Genomic DNA, 21047 nt, shown 5'->3' on the forward strand with positions numbered 1-21047 from the left:
GCTGAAGTAAATGTCCGTTTACCAGCTACGGTGTACATGAAGCCTTATTCTGTAAAAAAAACAAAAAACGTCTCTTTTAATAAAAATTCGAAGGGGAATCGTTCCTGCAGGGCTATTGTGTCCTCCCGACAGAGGAGGGTATGGGAGCTGACTTGGCCAGGAGAACACAGTGATTAATTCTAGCGGCTATAGCCGCTGGCAATAATCGCATTTAAAAATCCGACATGCAGTTTTTACCCCACTCAATCGAGAGATCGACTTGGGTACAATCAGCCGGCCCATAAATAGTTTGAATCTCCTGCAGAACTGGATGAGATTCGAACCGTCTATGGCCAGCTTAAGTGCTGCCATACATTATACAATTTTCTCATTCAATTTTCTTTAGCTTTACCTTCAACTATGCAGTGCAAGGGCCTCCCTGACACTAACGTCCACTAAAATTGATACTAACTGACACTGACCCTCACTCTCACTGACACTATAACTAACTGATATTTACACTCGTACTATCTGGCATTGAAACTAACATTAAATGACAAACACTAACTAACATTTACGCTGCCACTAACGACCACTAGCACTAACACCTACACAGTCACTAACGCTGACAATTGCACTCTCTAAACTAGGACAAGCGCTGAAGTAGTTAATCCTTATTTTTTTATTTTTTTATTTTGCATTAAGCTCCTACAGAAAGAGGAAAATATGCTAACAGACCCTTTTTTGGTGCAGGAATCTCCTCTAGATGCAATGGGGTTTAATTACTAAAGCTGGTAAGTGCAAAATCAGGCTCACTTCTGCATAGACACTAATCAGCTTCCAGGTTTTATTACCAAAGCTTAATTGAACAAGCTGGGGTTAGATGCTGATTGGTTTCTATGCAGAAGTGAGCCTAATTTGGCACTTCTCAGCTTTAGTGAATAAAACCAAATGTATCATTTCCTCCTCGCTAGCAGGAATGTCTGTTGTGTCTCCCTCTTCCAGAAGAGAAATAACACTGGGATGGGTTACAGGGTGAATGATTACTATGACAGCCAATCAGAGGCTATCAGAGTGATCATGTGAAAATGCACTTCTAGTACAAACAGAAGAACACCAATGCCCCCCACACACAGTCGGGTTTTCCAACGGAAAATGTTCGATGGGAGATTTTTGTCGGAAATTCTGACTGTGTATCGGATCCATCGGAATTTCCGACACACAAAATCTGACATCTGGATTCCGTTGTCGGAAATTCCGATCTTGTGTACACAATTCCGAAGCACAAAGTTATACGCATGCTCGGAATCAAGCAGAAGAGCCGCACTGGCTATTGAACTTCAATTTTCTCGGCTCCTCGTACATCACCGCGACGTTCGGAATTTCCGACAACATTGTGTGAACGTGTGTATGCAAGACAAGTTTGAGCCAACATCCATCGGGAAAAAATCCCATGGATTTTGTTGTCGGAATGTACGATCGTGTGTACACGGCACCCAGAATTAAAGCACACTTCCTCCCATACTGTACATGTGTTACATGGTTGTAAAGGAGTTAAACGTAAATTAGCAACAACTAGCATAAAAAATGTTTTTGTTTAATGCAACAATGTCAAGAAGTTATATAATACTCTTTATTTAAAGTGGAACTTTAGTCAGAAAATGAAGTCCTAGATCACTTCATGCTGGCCCCTTTTGCTGGTATAGCTATGTAAAACATTAAAAAGAACATTAAAAAGAATTGTCTACGCTGTTTAAAATCCAGAAACACACTGGGGGTTATTTACGAAAGGCAAGTGCACTTGGAAATGCAGTCGCTCTAAATCTAAGGGGTAGATCTGAAATGAGGGGAAGCTCTACTGATTTTATCATCCAATCATGTGCAAGCTAAAATGCAGTTTTTTGATTTCCTTGCATGTCCCCCTCAGATCTACAGCAACTTTATTCCAAGTGCACTCTCAGTGCACTTTCATGTGCACTTGCAGTGCAAAGTGGATTTGCCTTTAGTAAATAGCCCCTACTGTCTCATACTATTCTACGCATGTTCAGTTGCTTTCCACTTTTATGCACTGCTGAGTTTGTAGAGGTCGATCTGCTGACAGCTTTAAAGCAGAATTAAACCCTCCTATCCTTCATAGCCAGGGAAGATGCTTCTGTTTGATCTGCAACTGCCATGGTGCTACACATGTGATCAGTTAGGACACTAACCATTTGATGGTTTGACAGTTTGGTTGAGGACACAATGAAATGTGACAGTTAGCAATCCCGGAATTCTAGGAATGTAACAGTTTTTTTGTTTTACAATAAATTTTATTGAGTTTCAATATAGAAATACCAGTTTTAGAATATTAGACTGACAAATAACATAACAACTGACAAGAAGCAATATTGTATTAAATGTATCATACAATTTTATGAATAAGAACAAACAGAAACAAACAAACAGTAAATGGATAAAAAGAAAGTAGTAAAGATAAAAGAGAGTGAGGGGAGGGGGAGGGGTTATTATGAATGGAACAAGAAGGAGGTAATCCCATGTGGAACCATTATTGGTGTTGACACTAGTAGTTGAAATGTTTGGTTGGAGAGAAAGAAGGGAATGGTCAATATTCAAGTATTTGATATAATCAAGCCACGGTTGCCATGCTTTTAAGAATTTGGTGTGGTTATCTTTGAGGATAGAGGTCAATTTTTCATGAACCATAGTACCTAAGAGGCGTTGTTTGACGTCAGAGAAGGTTATAGATTTCTGTTTCCATGATTTGGCTAATGTTTTTCATGCTGCCAAGAAAACAAATCCCACCAGCTTTCATTTACAGATATTCAGATGTGGAAAAGGGTTGGGTAGGAGAGCAGCCCAAGGGTTTTTAACCTCCCTGGCGGTACGATTATTTTGGATTTTAGGTGCTAAAAGCGGTACAATTATTTTTTTTTTATCAGGTAATTAGGGCCAACCTGGCCAAGGCAGTGTTGCATACATGAGTGCTTTGGGATAGTTGCGCTGCATAGGGTGTAGATACCCATCATGGGTAGCATCATTGTAAGACCAATCCGTGTCAACCAGGGAAGGGGCAGGAGGCGGAGAGAGAAAGAAAAAAAAGGAGGAGAGGGAGGGGGGCACAATAAAAGCAGGCCCATGGGGTGGAGGAAGCACAGAAAGGGAAAAACATAGGGGGGAGGGGGGCAAGGGATCAATACAACAGCATATCAAGTACATGTCTCCCCATCCCCCAACCATCTGCCCCATATCTGCTCGTATTTAAGTGGACATCCTCTATGCGTATATATTAATTTCTTATACGGGAGGGATATCGTTAACCTCTTTCTTCCAGCATTGGACCATGGGGGGGAGGGCCTGCATCCAGCCACGAGCAATCACTTTTCTCGCCAGGAACAGTGTTTCATGTAAAAAGGTACGAAGGGACTTGTCAGCATCAAATTCTGGCAAGAGACCAAGTAAGCACAGCTTCGGGTCGAGGCTAACACGAGAGCCCATCTGGTCATGGGGAAAGCGAATTACCTGTATCCAGTATGTTTGTATAACCGGGCAGGACCATATGAGGGGATAGAAGGAGCCTGGAGTGTGGTCGCATAAGCGGCATCCCGGATTATACGTGGGTTTGAACCGTGCTATCTTTTGGGGGGTCAGATATGTCCTATGTACGATGTACAGCTGTGTGAGGCGGTCCGAAAGTCTGGCGGATACTCTCTTCACATCCCCCAATACATCATCCCACTCCTCGTCCTCAATTAATCCAACATCCACCTCCCATCTGGCCTTGGCGGCATAAGCCAATGCCCGCGGTACAATTATTTTGCATGAAAATTTGGCATTTTATATTGTAGTCCTGTAATTCTTAGCAATAACTCACTCAAATCTGTCCAAACCAGAGTCTAGCAGACATCCCGGGTATGATAAAGTTTGAAAAATGAAATCATAAATTATAATATAATAAATAATTATAAATAATTATACCAAATAATAATATAACAATAATAAAAATTATTCAATATTGTAATCAAATCAAAAACACTGATATTTGCTCAGTTGCAGAATTGTCACTGTCATTACTTTTCAGTATTTGATGATGGATCTCCCCACAAATCGCTATCACTCAATTCTGCGAGTGATTCCAATTTATTATCACTGTTTTCTAGCTGGTCTAAAATCATTTTTGATGTAAAGGGACAGTTTTGGTTGCTATGGACAATCTCCAGTTTCCAGGCATAAAGAACAGTTTTTATAATATAAAACTGCATGCAGAGCACTGGGCAGACCACTAGGGACAAAGGGGATGTGAAATAATTACATACAGCAATGTAATCTGTAAGATTACATTATACTGTATGTAATGTGTGTGTTTCACTTTTTGAATTTGGCGCCGATCTCCGTCCCCGTGCGTCGCATCGCTCGCAGGAAACGGAGATTGGCTCCGTGATACATCGAGCGGAGGACAAGCCGCTCGTACAGCGCGGGGACATCTCTGGATCCAAGGGAGAAGGTAAGTAAGCGTCCTCCTGGATCCAGCGATGCGGTCCCAAGTCTGGCTCGGGGTTACCGCTTTTGGTATAAAAATTCCACCCCGAGCCAGACTCGGGAATACCGCCAGGGGGGTTAATGAGTGATATGAAGAATTGAACATAATAGATCATATTCCTTGTTCCAGAAATGAGACCAGGTTGCTGATGTAAGAGGAGAGTGAATACAATAAAGTAAGGGCACTGATACAAAGGTTCCCCCCTATATTAGTAACCCCCTCCCCCCTTACCTTAGTGTATTCACTCTGTGCTCTGCGGAAGGTGGTCTCTAGTCACCAGAGTGCCCCGCACATCAGAGTTCCTGACATTCCCCTTCATATCAGAATCTGCAGGATTCTCCACTTTCAGTGCAAGGGCAATGCTGTAGAAGCTGATGCAAAGTGGGAACTCTGATCTAAAGGGAATGCAGTGGACTCTGATATAAGGTGGTCTCTGGTCAACAGAGCCCCCCTTACATCAGAGTTCCCCCCCTTAAATCATGATCTGCAGCATTCCCCTTTACATAAGAGTTCCCTGTAAGGGGGGATCCTGCAGATGTAAGGGGGGACTCTGTGTTGGCTTGGTTATAGTAACCTGACCTTCATGTCAATGGGGACATATGGTTTTTGACTTTTGTTTAGCTTAAACACATTTCTAATAGCACTAGCTACGTGCTTATAATTAAAATATTGATATTTGCACCGTTAAGTACTGAAAATGGGCATTTTAGGTACTTTTTTGCAGTGGCAGTAAAAAATGCGGCTCTGTCAGTAAATTTCATGTTTCTTTGCCAGTAAAAAATTGTTGCTGTTTGTAAATTTCGCCGTCCTGCCAGTAAATTTCACTTCGGGGGGGTGGGGGGTTGGCAACACTGCATCGAAGCAGTAAAAATCATATACATTTTACATTTTTTGGAGATGCCAACAGCGGAATGCAAGAGGATTTCCATAAGCTGGGGGAAAGGAAGGGGTGTCATGTATTCCAGATAATGGTAGATGTGGGGAAATAAGAAGCTGTTTTTTTAAATTGTTAATTCGATGGGTTTAGTTCCGCTTTATGATTTACATCACAGACTAATTTTGATACCATAGTTATTACAGTGGAATCTATATTCATTCCTAAAGAACAAAGAACATATTAATTATCAAGTTGTTGTGTTTCACTTTAACAATTTTTGCCCTGATTTTTAATTTTCAGCAAAGGTTTCAGCGGACTTCCAGTGTTCTAATAACTTCATCATTTAAATTAACAGAATGTGTTGTGCTTTGCTTCCCTTGGAATCAGGAATTAGCCTTACAAATGATTTTGCCTTATTTTGTCAAGTGGGATTTAATGTGTATTCAGTCCATCCACAATCAACCATTGCTTTTCAGGAGGGGCTTTTACAATTGTTAAAATGTACAATCTTTTCCCCTGTGGTCAGAAATAAATGTCTGTACAGTCTATTCCCTGAATGAAAGCCCTATAGTAATCAAGAAAGGACAGGTTTTATAAGCAAGATGGTTGTTAAAAGGTTGTAATCACTTATGTTTTACAATTTTTTTTGTATTACAAATAGATTTAAATATATTGAAAAGCATTTATTAGGGCTGGATAAGTAAAGAAAGTACATGTTTAAATGTTTATGGCTGTTTTGTATGTAAGAATAGTCTTTACATTTATTAATAGAGAATAGCTAATCAAGTTGCTGTGGCGATAATCAGGCACCTAGGGCCTGGAAAAAAATAAGGTCTGGCCACACAACTATGGAGGTGCTTCTGAGGTCCCTGGGGTCCTTTTCAAGCTCTGACCAACCCCACTTTTAGGGGCCTAATGCAATAAAATCAGAGCATATACACTAATCATAATAATGGAGAAATTTACACGGACTACCCATATAGCAGGGCATTCTACAATGTCTACAATTGTAATGGGGCACCTCACTGACCACAAAGGTATATGGGCTTTTAAAGGGGGACTAAATATGCTGGAATTTGCATGGTGTGGGACTGCATGTAAATTGCACTCTTTCCTGCACCCACAGCAAAAATGTGCTGCTGTTAGCAGATGTGCAGGGGTGCCATTGATTCAGAATGGCACCCCCATGGACTGGTAAAGGCAATGCATTTTCCCATGCTTTGGCACTGAATAGCACTATGCGATTTCCCTGCAGCTTAGATTTTGTAAAAGGCGCTAGGATGTTTCCCTGCATTGTCCATAAGTTAATCCACCCATTCAAATGAAAGGGCTGCTGTTCCTGTGCAGCTGCAGGGGAACCACAGCCTGAACTTAGCCTAAAGCTAAACTCCAATAAAAGTAACAATTCTCACTTACAGTGGGGCTGTGTTGACACTGCAAGGGTTAAAGGTTTGTTTCTGTGTAGGGGACTTTAAAAAGCACATTTACTTACGGCCCCCTTTACTCCCACAGGTTCCTCTGTGTGGCTAGACTGGTCCCTGCGGCCCCCTCTTCCCTGCACTACGGTGGTCTAAAGTCCTCTGAAGTCATTAAGATCAATGCAGGCACATAGCTCTGCACTGGATGTGAAGTAGCTGGGCCTGCAGTCCCACGTTGGAGCATGGGTGAGCGCCATTGTTTTTATATGTAGGGGCGTGTGTGTTATTTCCCTATATATGTCTATATATGTCTGTTTGTATGTCTTTTTCTATTATTCAATAAATATTTAAATGCAAATATATATCTTTGTTTGTCTGGAGGAGACCATTTGATGCCCAGATCCATTACAAATTCTCTTTCTCATTGTTTATATTGAGGGTTGGCACTCCATGACAGTATTACTCAAACTAAAATATATGGGCCTGGACTATACATTTTTATTATACCAAAAGATTTTTTGCCTTACTGAATCACCTGCATTAACTACTTGACCTCCCAAAGATTTACCTCCCTTCATGACCAGGCCATTGTTTGTGATACGGCACTGCTGTTACTTTAACGGACAATTGCGCGGTCATGCAACACTGTACCAAAATAAAATTTATGTAATTTTTTTCCAGAAATAGAGTTTTCTTTTGCTGGTATTTGATCACCACTGCATTTTTTATTTTGTGCGCTATAAACAATAAAAGACTGACAATTTTGGAAAAAAATATTTTTTACTTTCTGCTATAAAACATTTCACAAAAATGTAAAAGTCAGCAGCTACAAATACTGTAGCTACTGATATTTAAAAAGCACATACTTACCTGTCCCAGGATCCAGCCTCACCTGACATGGTTCTTTGCTGGTCTTTGGGTCCAGATGCCAACATCTTAACTGTGGGCAGCTGACTGTGTCTCCTACCGGCTTCACAGCTGACTGCCTATTGCACGTGCACGAGCCATGCTGAAACCGGTGAATAGTTTGGCAAGGACCTGAGATGCGTAAAGTGTTATTAAACCAAAAAACCTTTTTCACCTTAATGCATTGTATGCATTAAGAGCCCTTTCACACTGAGACGCGGGGGGCGTCGGTGGTAAAGCTGCACTATTTTTAGCACCACTTTACCGTCGTTTTAGCGGCGTTAGCGGGCGAAAAGGGGGTTAAATCCACCCGCAAAACACCGCCGGAGAAGCACCGCCAGAGCAGCTCTGAGTTCAATAGGGAGCAGCGGTGAGTTCACCGCTCCTTCATCATTCCACAGAAGCTGCTGGCAGGACTTTTTGTGACGCCCTGCCAGCACACCGCTCCAGTGTGAAAGCCCTTTTTTCAGGCGCTATATAGGCACTATTTTTAGCGCTGTGGCACCTTAAAAATGCTTAAAAATGCTGGCAGTGTGAAATGTTTTCAGTTTTTCTGTGCCCCCCTTCCCTGTGTGAAGGGGAAGAGAGGGGAGAGGAGATCAGCACTGTGCCCGGCTTCATCTCTTCTCCCCTCTTTTTCTCTTTACAGAGCACTCGAGCAGCAGCAGGAGCCATTGGCTCTTGCTGCTGTCAATCAGATGCAGTGAGGAGGAAGTGGGGGGCGGGCCTTAGTCCCACTGTGTAAGTCTATGGAGCATGGCTCCATAGACACACAGATCGGGAGTGTGCGCAGACCATGCTCTCCCCATAGCTAGCAGGTGGTAGTCCCTAAGAAGAAGAGGAGGAGCCAAGATCACCGCCAGGGACCCCAGAAGAGGAGTATTGGGGCCACTCTGTGCAATACCACTACACAGAGCAGGCAAGTATAACATGTTTGTTATTTTGGCTTTTAGTCACACTTTAAAGAGAAATATATAGATTTGTAATTTTTTTAAGTTTGATAACTTGTATCTTTTAATAGTGCATATAGAATACAGTATAGTGGGGTAGTCAAATGATGTTAGCAAAGGTGGTTCTTCATTGGTTATTTCTTTTCTGAGCATTAGAATGTGTCATATGTGTCTTTTGTGTGACCTTGCGTGATTTTTTTTTTCTAACAATATTTTTATAGGGTCATGTGTGTCTCAGACAGAGGGAAAAAATCACTTCAAGGCATGTCTTGACTTCTTTTCATCATATGTTGTCATTACAACATCCGCGTAAATAGAATATGTGGGGGAGTCTATCCAAAATAGAAGGGATATTTTTTTTACTTCTGCACCAAGCCACATTTTTTTTTACACTTAGCAATTGGAAAACACTTAAAAAGATTTTGGTCATACCGCAAGTCCGATTTTATTTCAGAAGTGGTAAAATGTCGAAAAAAAAGAGGTGGCTAACATAAGCTTTTAAAACAACAGGATGTGTTTTGGGTGAATATATTGCAAACTTTGACAAGGAGCTCAGAAGTTTATTTTTATACTATTCATAGCTGAGGATATGCCTGAACATTTCTGAATGTACATGCTGTTTTTTTTTTTGTGACCAAATAATGGAATTATTGGACTTTTTTTTATGTACAAAGTTAGCTGGATGGCCATACCAAAACAGCTGACGAATTGGACACTTTTTATATGACTAACTACATGTCATGAGCTGTGCTTTGCACTGTACTTCTGTGGATCACAGGAGTGCAGTTCGTTCTGCACTCTTGTGACCCGTTTTGCACACTTGTGACCTGCCATCATAAAGCCGTTCCAGGCTGGGGAAAGATCGCAACCATCTGGATGGGGTCCACCCAGGAGACTGGACTGGCACCTGCCCGCTCCCGCCACCCTCCACAGCCCAGCACTCCAGTGAGTGGTGACTGAGTGATCAACAATATTTGATTGCTCAGTTCTCAGCTGTAGAGCTAGCAGGTACAGCTGCAGTATCATATTGATGCTGCATCTGTCCTCCACCACAGATGTAGGATCAGATTCACCTAGATGCTTCTCTTTTAAGTGTATGCAGTATATCAAAAATGTATATTCCTCCATATGGTTTGGACAAATCCCCTCCCTCCTTAAAAGAGACGTATGGCCAAAGCTCTATTGGTCATACGTCTCTTGAAAGTCAGGTGTGCACTTACTTTTGCTCTCCTTTGACCCAAAATCAGCTAACAGCATTCTAAAGCCCACTGTTGGCTGATTTCACAGAGCTGCTCCAGCCTCTGGAAGGATCCCAACATACTTACCTCTATGCTGCAGCATATGCAGAGTATGTGTGGTTATTTTTTAGTAATCCATATATCTCCTTTAACTCTTACACATTTACCCCAACAAATGGGTATAATTGTTATGGACTCCAGCCTTACCTTTAGTTTTGCATAGTTGTAGGCTTCTCTCCTGTACTGAAATAGCTTACATTGATTTCACTGCACACTTTTCATTTAAAGGAGAAGTATGGCCAAAGCTTTTTTGAATCTATACTTCTCCTGTGAGTCACAGAAGCGCAGTTAGCTCTGCACTCCTGTGACCTGTTTTTAGCCGACAGTGGGCTAAAGTCTGCTGTCAGCTGACATCACTCAGCCGGTCCAGGCTTAGGATAAAATCTGGACCGGCCCCTGGCTCAGCCTGTCAGCGATCCGACGAGAGCCTGAGCTAGACACTTCCGCCGCCTCCAGAGCCCAACGCTCCAGTGCTGGAGGGGCAGAGTGGGGAGTCGGTGACTGAGGCTGAGGACTGCAAGCTAAGTGATCAGTGGTCTTTGATCGCTCAGTTCTCATCTCAGAGGTGGCGGGGGATAGCTGCAGTTGGTCTGCAGTCTTTTAGGGGAATATAATTTTTCGTTTTTTCTAATTCTTACTTCTCTTTTAAAGCTTCAGCAATTTAAATAGAGCCTGTCTCAATTTCTTACTTTGAAATGCCTAGCCACATCTAGCTCTTTTCTCCCCAGCCTTACTGTTCCTGGCATGCCCCTTTCATTCATTTTGAGTTCAGTTTTTTTACTCATGTCTGCATGTGCAGCCCTCCTAAGTCTATCTACTCTTCAGGACTGGTATCCAGGAATTCTCATATTTACATAACTTCACCATAAAGCCAGCCCACTGCTTGCATCCTCCAATGAGGAGTGCTGTAATATTTGTAGGAAGCTACGTACAGTAATAGTGGCAGCCGGTAGTAATTTTTTGGGGAGGGCGGCAAACTGGACCAGACCAGACAGTTGGTCGGGTCTGGAGCACTTATCCCATTTATGGTGGGCAGCGCTTCTCCAGGGCTCCACCGGCGACTTCTCCTTCCCCTGCTCTCCACGGGCATTGCGGCAGCTTCTGTTTCCTGCCTCCTCCTTGTCGGCCAATTGGGACTCTTCTCTTTTTGAACAATCGTAAAACAGGTCTCAGACCCACTTTTCCTTGACCGGATTGAGAATCAGTGTTTCAATAGTGAATATTCATTTGCTGTTGTAACACCTGGGTAGGCTTGTATTGCAATGCTCTGCGCCCGGCGCCCATCTTGTTTTGAATCCTATTAGAGCCTCTGGCTCTATTGGGATGCTTAAAAAAAAAACACCCCGGCCGCTGTAATTTTTGTGTCCTGAAAGAGGCCGGACCCATGGCGGCTGTGGATAGATGGCCCCTAATGGATGGGCTGCCCATGTACAGTACCCTGCTGGTCCTATCCACCAGTTATGATATGCTTGCATTGTATATAGAAGCACAGAGATTCAGTGATGACATCACTGAGTTCATAATAATGCATTTAAAGAGGATGGTCACTTTAAAAAAAATATTAAAAGTTAGTAGTTACAAATACTGCAGCTGCTGACTTTTAGTAAATGGACGCTTACCTGTCCAAGGTGCCTGTGATGTCGGCAGCAGATGACGAGCAATCGCTCGTCTCTCGGCTGCCCCCACCACCATCATCTGTCAGGAAATCAAGAAGTGAAGCATTGCAGCTTCACTGCCCGGTTCCCTACTGCGCATGCGCGAGCACGCTGCGCGTCTTCACTGGTCCCCATTGTGTTCTGTGTGTGTGGGGGGGGGGGTGGGCATCTCCTGCTAGCTGCGGCTAGCTATTCCCAGAAGTGGGTGCAGATACCTGGGAAAGAAGGAACCAGGAATGGCAAAATATAAGCAGATTAAACTTCAGTTTCAAGCCCATTTGTTGGGTGTGATGCATCAGAGTGGGTGTATCCTGGTGGAGTTTGTCCAAAACATTTGAAAGAAAAAAGTTTTACACACTTGTTGGAGTTGTTAATGAATGAACCACACACAGACTTGAAGATGATTACATATGATAGTTTACTGCGGTTTAAAATAGTAGATTAGGAACACAGCCAGATGACACATCAATAGTTATTAAGAAAATATGGTTTACTGGCCAACATCAATTTAATATTCTAGTGCTAGCACTTACTAAAGCTGCCCATACACAGACTGACTTTCAGATGATTACTGCTAAATCAGCCAAAATTTGTTCCAAGGATGGCCCTTTTTTAGCACCATCTGGTCAGACAGAACCTGCATCCAATCAAAATGCAGACACTTTTATGCCGCGTACACATGATCGGAAATTCGGCCAGCAAAAGACCAATGAGAACTTTTGGTCGGAAAATGTGATGTGTGTATGCTCCATCGGACTTTTGCTGGCCGAATTTCGGCCAGCAAAAGATTGAGAGCATGTTCTCAATTTTTCGGTCGGAAAAAGTTCCTATCCGAAAATCCTTTCGTGCGTTGCATTCCAACATGCAAAAACTCAGGCATGCTCAGATTCAACTATGAGACAGAAACTATTGGCTACTGGCTATTGAGCTTCCTTTTTCTAGTCCCGTCATATGTGTTGTACGTCACCGCGTTCTTGATGGTCAGAATTTGGTGTGACCGTGTGTATGCAAGACAGCTTGAGAGAAATCCCATCGGAATTCCATCAGGAAAACCATCAAAGCTTTTTCCAGCCAAAATTCATAATGTATGCAGCATTAGGGTATTCTGATAGCCACGGGTACTGTCAGAAAATCAATAGTCAGCCCTGCAGATTTGTCCATACTGTTTAATGTGGATGGGATAATCCTGTGATTTTCCTTGTTCACTTGATTCCCCTATCCATCAATCTTTTTTGTGTGGGTGTAAGGAATCTGACACAATTGAAAGATCTGGCTGTCCACAATCTGACTGGTTAACAATACCGCATTATGTCAGTTTACACTCTGCTGCTGCCTTAGTCTGCCTTAGTCTGTCATTTAAAGCGTAACACTTTTGTTGAGAAAAAAACATTCCCCATTGATCTCGTTGATCAATGTACATTACATGGATTTGAACAAACTTTGTTGCAGATTCCTACCTTTTTGTTATTCTGCATAATTCCCTGTGTGTTTTCCTGTATCCATGTGGGAAAGTGAGTCTAATGGGAGTGATTTAAAAAATTTCAATCAGCTGCAGCACCTGCAGGGCTCTAATGAGGACTGCATCCCTTTAACCACTTAAGCCCTGGACCATTTGGCTGGCCAAAGACCAGAGCACTTTTTGCAATTCGGCACTGTGCCGCTTTAACTGACAATTGCACGGTCCTCTGACATGGCTCCCAAACAAAATCGATGTCCTTTTTTCCCCACAAATAGAGCTTTCTTTTGGTGGTATTTGATCACCTCTGCGTTTTTGTTTGTTTTTTTGCGCTATAAACGAAAAAATAGCAACTATTTTGAAAAACACATTATTTTATACTCTTTGTTATAATAAATATCCCCCCAAAATATCTAAAAAAACATTTTTTTCCTCAGTTTAGGCCGATACGTATTCTTCTACATATTTTTGGTAAAAAAAAAAAAAATCGCTATAAGCTTTTATTGATTGGTTTGCGTAAAAGTTATAGCGTTTACAAAATAGAGGATAGTTTTATGGCATTTTTATTAATATATTTTTTTTTCATGTTTTATTATGTTTCTGGGGGGTGTTCTGTACACATTCTGTGTACAGAACCCCTCCAGGTACCCATAGTGTATTGCATTTTCAGAAAATTACAGAGCTGCAGATTGAAAAGGAAGGGTCATTTTTAATAACATTCAATTACAATAAGCCCTTGTACACAGGGTCGGAGAATCCGTCGGAATGTGTCCTATCGGACCGTGTTGTCGGATAATCCGACTGTGTGTGGTATGCATCGGACTGATTCCGTCAGAATATCCGTTGGACCCAATTTTACAACTTGTTGGAAATATTTCCCGACCAACTGGTTCGATCGGGCATACTCCGATCATGTGTAGCGAATTTTTATCGGACCAAGTGCCACACATGCTCAGATCAAATTCCTACATCAAAGCTATTGGCTACTAGCCTGAACATAGCCCCATCCTAACGAAATTACGTCATCACGTTCTGAATGATCGGATTTTTTGACAACTTAGTCCGACCGTGTGTATGCAACAGTTTCGGACAAGATCCAACAGACAAAATCCGACGGACAAAATCCGACGCATTTGGTTGTCGAAATCTCCGACCGTGTGTACAGGGGCTTAGACTTGCGTGGCATTTGTATACACTATATTATTTTTTCTTTATTTGCTATTTTTTTCCCCTACGAAAGTGGTTACCCTTTAAGTATTCTCCGAAGCTTGAGCTTAAGCACCTCCACCCAAGCTATTACGTTCCTCTTTTCAAATGCACACACCCACTGGCTGCTGGCCAACATACAAGTGACCTCTCACATTGGAGATAAACCACCTTGCTCAAATGTAAGCATGTAACCCCAACTTCCTTACCTCAAGGTATGATATAGAGGAAATCTTATCAGTCACCAAACCTGAGTAACTGCAATGCATCAGGAATACTGGCCACTCTTGTTCACCATCCTTTCCCTACCCTTATGCCTTATACTGGCATAAAAAAATCGCTGCTTCTACGGGTGTTTTGTGTTTTACATGTAGAAGCAGCTCATTGCTATCCTATGTGTCCATGAACATTAGGACGTTTAGAGGCATATTTTAAAGCGCATGTAAACCTGAGTCATAAAATTTGACCTGGGCACATATATCTATAGTGTTTTCTTATCTCTCTCCAAAGCCCCAAGTCTTGTGGGTTTTTGCTGCTCCATTCTTCTGTTATCAGCATGGTAACTTCTGACAAGTTCTCTGACAGCGGAGATAAAACCAGGCTGAAATTTGTGTCATGGTGGGTGCTATGAATAGATTAGCAGAGAGCTTGTCTATTCACAGCACATTCCTTCCTTCCTCTGCCGATGGGAGGGGGGGGGGTTGTGCCTTTCCTCCAATCAGCTGTCACACAGTGTATGCCAAGACTACACTCCCAGTGCTGAACAGGAAGAGAACAGTTCTCACACGATGTGCACTTTCTAAAGAATATAGCAAGCTGAAGACAGCAGTTATATAGGCATACCGCATTTTTAAATACACAATGGGGTTTATTTACTACAGCTGAAAACCGCAAAATCAGGCTCACTTCTGCATAGAAACCAGTGAGCTTCCAGGTTTTATTACCAAAGCTTAGTTGAACAAGCTGAGGTTAGAAGCTCATTGGTTTCTATGCAGAAGTGAGCCTCATTTTGCACTGTTAGTAAATAAACCCCATTGTGTACTTTAAAGTGGGGTATGCCTGTATATGTAAAACTTATATAGGGAGATTTGTTTCATCCCTGTGTATCATCTGAGGATGTTCACTTCACTGGGTATATGTGAGGGTTTACATCCACTTTAAGCTCAGCGTTTAGAGGCAGACAAATAAACGTTTTGGTCTGTATAGGTTTTTTTCTGGCAGAAAAAAAATGGTAACTTTCCTAAAAGCCCCTAAATGCTCCTAAACTCCTATAAAAAAGCTCTATATGAGGATTCTTTCTGCCAAAAAAATAGCTTTTTTTTAAATTCCAGAGTGCATGGACCCTAAAACCGTCACTTATTATTAAATGGTCCTGTGTGTAAAATATCTGCTCAAGGCACAAACTAGATGAATAGCACTGGCACAATTTGTCATGAATACACGAGTCATATAAGGTGAAATAAACACAGAATTGTATACAGCCTTATCTCTTTCTTTTCATAGCCGGTCAGATGAAAGTATTAGCTCTGGGCTTGTTATTAGATACTTTGCTGTAATGGGGCCTTGTTATGCTATAGACACAGCAGTGGTGCGCTAAGGAAATTTTTATAGGGATTAGGTTGTGGCTTTTCCTATAGCGGGTATACCTCTTATAAGATCAAATGAAAACATGCATACCTTTGCAGAAAGACCTAGGATAAGACTTGCCAATATGGTACTTTGATAATGGCAATGTTTTTTTTTTTTTCCTTTTTACTCTCCTCGCAAGATACTTGGAAGAAATTATGTGCATATTTTTTGATCCTCGGGGCACCTAATGACAAGCGTAGATATGCAGGCCCTTATAGTGTGTCTTGAATAATTTTCACGCTTGTTTGCAAATACCCCTGTTGTGCTACAGATAATACATTGCTTATTTCGGTAATGCCGGCTTTGGGAAACCACATACCGGCGGATGCAGAGACCTATTATTACTTGACTGGGTTACTGTGTCAGTGCTCAGTGAAGATGTAGATGACATTTTATAATACGGTGATGAAATTCAGCGTTGGGGTCTTTTTTTTTTTTTTTTTTCTCCCATCGCTCTCTCCTTCCTTCTCTTTAGCTCTGTCTCTTGCTCTCCTTTTTTTCACCCCCATTTTTTTCAGCTCATTGAAAATGCAATGCAGATGGGATTACTAACTGTCTGGCTGCCAAGTCACACTGACCCACTTTCATATTTTAATCCCCGTGGTGATTCAGGATTTTTTTTTTTATATTATTTTTATGAACATGTTTATGTAATAAAAAATGACCTAACATGAATTACTGGGGACATGCTATAAGAATATATCCCCCACATGTCTGCTATATTAAAAGCACAGTGCATATAATGAATGCTTCTTTTAATGCAGGTGTTTACACTGTGCAAGCTAAGCCTAAGCACACCGCTGTGAACTCTGCTTTTTTAGCCTGATTACCCTGACGTTATACATATCATTCATGGCAGACCAAAAGCTGTCTGCTTGTATAAATACATCATTTTTTTTTTTCAGACTGATGTAAAGCTATTCTGGAATTCAGTGTTTTATATTTTAAGTAGACCTTAGACACAATTGAACTCTTAAGCGCCAGAGGGGATTGCGATATAATGTACTCTGCGGTAAAGACTGACACTGCGACTTTCTGATCTGGGTTTGAGACAATGTTTCATAACTGTTTGTTGCCAGAATGTGTGCGATCATTATATATATATATTTATATATATATATGATACATGTCTGTTTATACACGTGTTACACAAAAATAGGCCAAGCTGATAGAAAATCCTTCTGCTAAATGCTCCCAAAAGTCCACGGGGGGCCATAAATACTTCTTCCATTAATCCCTTACTGTATAATCATTTTGGACTGAGTTGATGCATATTGCTGCTTTAGTTTGCATAACATAATATTAAAAATGTAGCTGACTGAAAATACAACCAAATGTTTAACAATTAGAAGTGATTGAATATTTTTTATTTTTTTGTACTGTAATGCATTCTATCAATTGATATGATTAGAAGTTAAAAGTTATAACCCTAAAAAAAAAAAAAAAAAAAGATCATGTTCCCTTATAGCAGGTTAAACAGCACAGTGCTTGTGCCGTCTAATCTGTCTCTCTCTATGTTGTAAAAAGCCTGGTTGATCCTGCCTGTTCCTGTGTCCACCTTAGTGTGCTGACCATGGTAATCGTGGCTGCTGAACTATGATTATAGTGGTCAGGTTACATGCCTCCGTCATCCCACTGCTCTACTCTATTTCCCCCTCCCTCCCTGCCTGTCAGCTCCTGTGTGTGTGAGTCAACCCTTCCCCCACCCCCTCCTCTTCCCTCCAGCCACTATTAGTAGCTGGCAGTAAAGTTAACTAAAGATTACTGTCAGCCCCTCTGTGCTACTGAGCCATCCTACACAGTGTAAATGTTTGTATAAAACATTGCTTCTAAATACATGTATCTCAGATCTTTTCTGGCCGGTCACGTGACCTCCGGCTGCTCTCCTCCCCCAATTTAAGGGCTACAGCAGAAGGGGCTGAGTGGACAGCACATCAGTCATGTGACCGCTCTGGCTGATGTCATAGGGGGATCTTGGCCCCTCCTGCTTTAGCCCTTGGATCAGGGGAGGAGAGCAGCTGGAGGTCATGTGACCAGCCAGAAATGATCTGAGATAAGGTATTTAGAGGCATTATTTTATACAAACATTTACACTGTATAGGATGGCTTGATAGAACAGTGACTTGGGCAATGATTTTTTTTTACTTTATCAACCACTTTAACCTACCTGGTGGTATTCCCGAGTGTGGCTCGTGGTTAGATTTCAGTACCATTAGCGATAACCGCAAGCCACACTCGGGATTGTATTGCAGGATCCTGGAGCAGTGTACTTACCTTGTCCCCAGTATCCTGCCCACTGTGCCTGCAGTGTCCTTCGCCCGATTGCTCTGTGTGCCGGACTCCATTCCCTGCAAGCGTCGCAATGCATGTGGGTGGAGCCCAGCGACAAATTCAAAAAGTACACAATACATAACATATACAGTACACTGTAATCTTACAGATTGCATTACTGTATCAAATCATTTCACATCCCTTTTGTCCCTAATGCTCTGTCCAGTACCCTGTATGCAGTTTTATATTATATATACTTTCTGCCTGGAAACTTGAGATTGTCCATGGCAACCAAAAAGTGTCCCTTTACATCAAAAGCGGTTTGAGACCAGCTAGAAAACAGCGATAGTAAATTAGAACACTTGCAGAATTGAGCGATGGTGAATTGTGGGGTAAATTCATTTTATTAAAATCATATTATTATTTTTTTTATAATTATTTAAAGTTATTTATTATATTATAATTTATGATTTTGTGTTTTAAGCTTTATCATACCCGGGATGTCTATTAGACTCTTGTTTGGACAGATTTAAGTGTGTTATTACTAAGAATTGCAGGCCTAAAATATAAAACTCCAAATTTCTATGCAAAACAATGTACCGCTTTGAGATGCAAAAAATCTGACACATTCATATCGCCAGGGAGGCTACAATACCTGTAATTAGACACCTGGGATTTGACACTTTTTAAAGATAACATGATCACAATGGATATTTCCTCTATATTTCTTTTGAGATGAATGAAGGGAAATGTAAAAAGTATTTTATAGGCTGGTTAGCTATGGTGTTGGGCCTACTTAATAAATAAAACAACTTATGGTCACTGCACATACCCTTGACCCACTGGAATTATAATGTATGCCACAATTATAGAACCAGTATGTTGCATTGGCAGGGTATATGATGTACAGCATAGTCTGTACAGCAGAATAGCGCTGAGTATAAAATGCAGCTTGGTGTATACGGCTTTTAAACTGGGGTTGATTTACTAAAACTGGAGAGTGCAAAATCTGGTTCAGCTGTGCATAATAGTCAATCAGATTCTAGCTTCAGCTTGTTCAATTAAAGTGATTATAAAGCTTTTTTTTCTTTTAAATAACAAACATGTAATACTAACCTCCTCCACAGAGTGGCCCGATCCTCCTTTTCTGGGGTCCCGCAATGGCGCTTCTGGCTCCTCCTCTATTTGAGTGCCCCCACAGAGAGCCACATTCCGTGCGGGCATGCTCCTGAGTCCTGCTGCTGTGCCCATTGACACAGACAGCAGGACCCTGCTGCTCCCCCGGCTCCCGTTTCACTGGATTTGATTGACAGTAGCGGGTACCAATGGCTCCTGCTGCTATCAGTCTATCCAATGAGGACCCGAAACAGCGGTTGGAGCTGCTGTGCTCATCCCTGTTGCTAGACAGATCGGGTTCAGGTAAAATTAATCACATTAAAGGGGAGGGCCACCCTGAAAAACAAAAAAATGTTAAAAATTACAAAAAATCTAAAAAAAAAAAAATGAAAAAAAATATTTTTTTTACTTACCAGAAATGCCTGTTGCTAGGCACTTTATCCTAATCTTCCTCTTCCTCCTCCGCGGAGATCTTCTGTCTTCTCTCTTCGTCGCGGCGTCTTCTGGGTAATGAGTCGCGCTGTGTTCTGGGAACTGTGTGTTCCAGAACACAGCGCGTCCCATTCAGAAAGCGCTGCGGGACTCGCGCATGCGCAGTAGCTGCGGGACTCGCGCATGCGCAGTAGGAAACGGGCAGTGAAGCCGTAAGGCTCCGCTGCCTGTTTCCCTTACAAGGGATGGCGGCGCCGGGACCCGAGAGCCGAGGGACGGGTCGGCCTCGGGCGGCCGACATCGCGGGCGCCCTGGACAGGTGAGTGTGTTTATTAAGTCAGCAGCTGCAGTGTTTGCAGCTGCTGACTTTTTTTTTTTTTTTTTTTTATAACCGGCCCTCCGCTTTCAGGTGAAAAACCTTGAGGGTTTACAACCCCTTTAAGCTTAGACAAAAAATATTTGCACTCTCCAGTTTTAGTAAATCAACCCCATAATGTATAGCACAGTAGATATACAGGAGCTGATCAGTATGACATATATTATGTACAGCACAGTATGTACAGAGAAGCACTGAAGGTTATAAAACATACAGCACAATTTATTAATTTATAATTTATATAGCTAAACAGTATGGTATCTACTGTATAATGGAAAGCACAGTATATATAGTCAAGTACTGATGAGCAGGTAATTAATAACACAGTTTATGGGGTAGAGCAGTATGGAGTACATAAAGCACATCACATTGTATACAGCTGTGCAGGGGGAGCATATAACACGTGGCAAAGTGTTTAAGGTTGAAAGGTTTGGATCTTGCATAGTAAAGAGGTTAATGTATATTGCAAGGAGTAGTGATGGCCGAACGGTTCGCCCGGCGGTCGTTTCGCGGCGAATTTCCGACATTCGCGGTCCGCACGTTCGAACGCCTTTTTCCGTCGTTCGCCGCGGCGGACTTACGTGTTTAATGTATACAAGAACTTTAACCTTTGGTGACACGTTTATCATGTGATACAGGACAGCCAATTGAGACATGACAGCACATGGACACTTGTACATTCCCCCTAACCTATAAATACACCCGATCCGGTGGCCATTTTACATTCTTTCTTCTGTTAAGATAGGGACAGGTTCCTGTGTGGAGTAGGGAGAGATAAACCACTAGCTATTTGGTACACAAAAGTTCTTTTCAGGACTGGTATAGGTGTTAGGTGTTGATAGGTTTGCTGTGCTGCTGATTCTTGCAGCAGCCTGAGTGTCTTTTGTTAGTTTAGAGAAAGGGAAAGGACGGTGTATGCTACAGGGACAGCCAGATTAGTC

At 41.9% G+C, this 21047-nt stretch overlaps 1 long non-coding RNA gene across 5 annotated transcripts in view; it reads left to right on the top strand.

The window, feature by feature from the left end:
• LOC143996945 (uncharacterized) overlaps window positions 1–21047 on the top strand; it is a 424914-nt gene that overhangs the window by 282570 nt on the left and 121297 nt on the right. For all 5 annotated transcript variants that reach the window (XR_013277628.1, XR_013277625.1, XR_013277627.1 and 2 more), the window contains one exon: window positions 6906–7057. This is a non-coding gene — a long non-coding RNA (uncharacterized LOC143996945). The remainder of the gene's footprint in view (window positions 1–6905; window positions 7058–21047) is intronic.

Source organism: Lithobates pipiens, unplaced genomic scaffold, assembly GCF_037356315.1.
Source record: "Lithobates pipiens isolate NorthernLeopardFrog02 unplaced genomic scaffold, aLitPip1_a1.2 Scaffold_19, whole genome shotgun sequence".
Classification (NCBI taxonomy): Eukaryota; Metazoa; Chordata; class Amphibia; order Anura; family Ranidae; genus Lithobates; species Lithobates pipiens.